Here is a 4,661-nt window from a genome sequence, read left to right as displayed (position 1 = left end):
AAAAAAAAAAAAAAAAAAAAAAAAAAAATTGACAATGGAGATCATTATATAATGGCTAAAGAATCCATTCAGCATTGAATATAGAATATAAACCAATACCAGAATGTACAAAGCAAACATCACATCAAAAAGCAGAAATAGATACACATGTGATAACTGGGACTACACAGAACAATGAAGCTTATCTAGATTAGAAAGTTAACAGGGAGCCGTTGGAGCTAAATGACACTGCACACTGAATGGCTCTAATAGACATTTACAGAACGTTCTCTTATCCAACAACTGCAGAAAACACAATTGTGTCATCTTGTCAAATCTTCTCCAGGACAGACTGTACATTAGGCAATAAAGCAAGTCTCAATAAGTGCTAAATATTTGATACAAGTGTTGTAACATTTACAGTTCCATTGAAGTTGATAGTTTGCTGCAATAATGACTAGCATGGGAAGGTGCCCAGGAGAGCAATAATGGCATCAATGTTATGGGGGTAACCCTGGTCCACAGAGGAATCACATGCCTCGAACTGCAAGTCTGGACAAGAGCACATGGCTGGGGAACTCACTAGCCTCAGGGATGGACAGAGTATCAAACTACCCTCTAAATTCACCTCTCTCTACCCATAGGTTAATTCAGCCCTCAGTCCTCACAAGAGATGTTCCTTTGTATAGGGGAGAGTAGTTAAGACAGAAACTCATGACTGCTCAAAGCGCAGAGAAGAGTGTCACTGAAGTGCTCAGCCTCAAATGGGACATCTACATCACATCCTTTCCCAAGACTCAGAGACCACCATGAAAGAGGCAGAGGAAAGACTGCATGAGCCAGAGGCTGGGGAGGATCAGAAGAAAATTGTGATATGGTTGCTGTACTCATGAACTCAGAGCAGCTGTGAGTGCCTACACAGGTCAAGTCACACAACATTCTAGCATCATAAGCTCCCACCACTAACTAAAGGCAGTTGATAGCTTTTGAGGGAAGGAGAGTCAATTTTCTTGAGGGTATGAGCTCCTAGTAGGTCAATCATACTACAGTAGATGGCCCTATAAGCAGAAGTATATTGGCAGCGCAAATGGCAGTTAATAGGTGCTTAAAAAATAAGACACCAAATTTGAGGTGGGTAGGGAGATGAGATGAACCTGGAAGGAGTTAGAGGTAAAAACTGGAGGCAAATATTGCCAAAATACATTATATGAGATCTCAAAGAATTAATAAATTAATAGTTTGTTTTTTTCCAAAAAAATTATCATTTTAATTATACTTTTATTTTTTGTTAGCCTGGAAATGGATTTCATGGCGACTTTTTGTTGTTGTTGTTTTTTAAAGATTTATTTATATATGTGGGTACACTGTCGCTGTCTTCAGACAGCACCAGAGAAGAGGGCATCAGATCCCATTACAGATGGTTGTGAGCCACCATGTGGTTGCTGGGAATTGAACTCAGAGCCTCTGGAAGGTTAGTGCTCTTAACCGCTGAGCCATCTCTCCAGCTCCCGGTGACTTTTTTTTTAAGACAGTGTTTCTCTGTTTAACAGCTCTGGCAGTCCTGGACTCACTTTTTAGACCAGGTTGGCTTTGAACTCACTAAGATCTGCCTGCCTCTGCCTCCCAAGTACTGGGATTAAAGGCGTGGGCCACCACCTTTTCTCTTATTTGCTTAACCACTACCCTCTCCATCCTCCTCTCCCTCTTGTTGGTCTTCTCCCCTCTCCCACTCTCCCATTTTGTTATTATTATAGGTGTATCCCATTTTCTTCTCTTGTTTCTCTTCCTTTGCACTGCTCCCCGCACCCCCCCATCCCGCTTCTCTTCACCATCCTTGGAGAGAGACAGAGCCACCCGAGATGATATTGAGCCTAGGGTAGCAGGGTAAGAATTAGGTATTCCCAGTCGTTGCTAGCCAAGGCATTTTGAGAATAATTTGGCATGTGTGTGTTCCGAGATAACTCTTGGGCAGGTGCGGGCGTGCAACCCACCCGGAACACAAAGCAGGGTAGCAAGAGCTTCGCGCAGCAGAGTTCCCTTTCTATGTTGTGTCTTATATGCATGTACATAATTGAGGTTCCACATATGAGTGAAAACGCATGATCTTTGTCTTTTTGAATCTGGCTTATTTCATTTAACATATGGATCTGTTTAACTGTGGGGAACTATCCCATACTGGCCCATACATTTTTCTACAAGTGTCACAATCTCATTCTTCTTCAGTATCTGAATAAATTCTATTGTGGGTATACTCTACATATCTTTCAAATATCGATCTCTTGATGGCCAACTCTATCTTTTGTCTAGTGTGAACGGTATAGTAGTAAACACAGAGATACATGTGTTTCTGTAGTACTCTGACTTAGAGTCCTTCATGTATATGCCCATGACTGTTATTGCTGAATCACGTTTATGGACATCCTATTTTTAGAGTTCTGAGGAACCTCCATTCTGATTTCCATAGTGGCTTCTCTAGTATACATTCCTACCAGGAGCAAATGAGGGTTCCTCTTTCCCCAAATCCTGGCAAGTATTTGCTGTCTTTAATTTTCTTGATAAGAACCATGCTAACTGGGGTGAAATGAAATTTTAAGGCAGTTTTAATTAATATTTCCCTTGATGGCTAAGTATGTGGAACATTTTTGCAAATATTTATTGGCTATTTGGAATTTCTTCCTTTGAGGGCTATCTATTCAATTTAATTAGTCTATTCGCTAATTAGATGATTTGTTTTGTAAGTATTTAATTTTTTGGAGTTCTTTTGAGAGAATAATCCCCTGTCACATATATACTTGGCAAATGTTGTCTCCTGCTCAGTAGGCTCTCTCTTCATTCTACTGAGTCATTTGTTTGCTGTGCAGATGCCTTTTAACTTCACTCAGCTTCACTTGCCAATTCTTGGGATTCTTTCCTGCTAACGGAGACCTTTTCAGTAAGTCCTTGCCCTTGTCTGTGTGATGAAGGGCTTTGCCTGTCCTTCCCTCTAGCAGTTTAAGGTGTAAATTAAGGTCTTTGACAGATTTTGAATTAAAATATGTGTGTGGGGGGAGTCACATACATGTCCAAGTGTGGATGGGGAGATCAGGTCTCAGCTTCCACTTTATTGAGGCAGAGTCACTCTTATTTCTGCCTCTGTGTGAGATACTCCAGACTGGCTAGCCCATATAAGCTGCTTCCAGGTGATTATCTTGTCTCTGCTTTCCAGTCTGCCTCAGAAGTGCAGGGGTTAAAGATACATCCCATGGCATCCTGCTTCTTGTTGATGTTGTCTGTCTGTCTGTCTGTTTGTTTGTTTGTTTGAGACAGGGTTTCTCTGTGTACCCCTGGCTGTTCTGGAACTATCTCTGTAACCAGTCTGTTGAACTCCTGTCTCTGCCTCCCAATGCTGGGATTAAAGGTATGCACCATCACTTCGTTTGCCATCCTGCATTTTAGGTGTGTTCCAGGTATTATACTGAACTCAATCAGGCTTGTGTGACAAATGATTTTACTCACTGGGACATCTCCCTAAACCTTGAAATGTGTGCATGTGTGTGCCAGATAAAAAAAAAAATTGCATCAAGTTTCATTCTTGCACATGTGGGCATATAATTTTCTAGCACTGTTGTTGAAGAGATTGGCTTCTTTCCAAGTATGTGGATGGAGCTATATGGCCTTATTTCTGGAACATCTATTCTATTCTGTTCCATTGGTTCACATGTCTGTTTTGTGTGGTGGTCATGCTGTTTGTGCTACTGTGCTGTGTAGTGCAGTTTCAGAGAGGTATTGTGATGTTCCAGCAATGTTCTTTTGTTTGTGATTGCTTGGAATCTTTTGTGCCTTGAAATAAATTTTAGGTTTTTTTTTCTGATTATGTGCAGTATGTTAGTGTGTATAGTGTGTCAGTGTGTGGGTGTGTGCAATCTGTCAGTGTGTGCATGTGTTCAGTCTGTCAGTGTGTGCAGTGTGTGTAGTCTGTCAGTGTGTGCAGTGTGTATAGTGTATCAGTATGTGCAGTGTATCAGTGTGTATAGGGTTGTATCAGTGTGTATAGGGTGTCAGTGTGTGCACTGTGTACAGCATGTGCAGTGTGTATAGTGTGTCAGTGTGTGCAGTGTATCAGTGTTTATAGGGTGTCAGTGTGTGCACTGTGTCAGTGTATGCAGCATGTGAGTGTGTGCAGTATGTGCAGTGTGTGAGTGTGTGCTGTGTGTCAGTATGTGCAGTGTGTACAGTGTGTGCAGTGTGTCAGTGTGTGAAGTGTGTCAGTATGTGCAGTGTGTCAGTGTATGAGTGTGTGAGTGTGTACAGTATGTCAATGTATGCAGTGTGTACAGTGTGTGCTGTGTGTGCAGTCTGTGCAGTGTGTCCGTGTGTGCAGTGTATACAGTGTGTGCAGTATGTCACTGTGTCAGTGTGTGCAGTCTGTGCAGTAGTTAGTATGTGCAGTGTGTCTGTGTGTGCAGTGTGTGCAGAATGTCAGTAGAATTTTCACAAGGGTCATGTTAAGTCTGTATATTACTTCGATTACTATAGCTATTCCTGCACAGTAATTCTGTGAATCCTGAGCACAGAGGCCTTTGCGCACTCTAATGTCTGCCTCATGTCTTCTCTTTTCACTGGAGAGGCTTTCCCTATCTTTTGTTTGTTTGTTTGTTTGTTTTTGTTTTGTTTTTCTTTTTTTTTTTTTTTTTTTTTTTTTT

The sequence above is a fragment of the Mastomys coucha genome, unplaced genomic scaffold, assembly GCF_008632895.1.
Source record: "Mastomys coucha isolate ucsf_1 unplaced genomic scaffold, UCSF_Mcou_1 pScaffold18, whole genome shotgun sequence".
NCBI classification, from domain to species: Eukaryota; Metazoa; Chordata; class Mammalia; order Rodentia; family Muridae; genus Mastomys; species Mastomys coucha.
Note: the sequence above shows the minus strand (reverse complement) of the source record.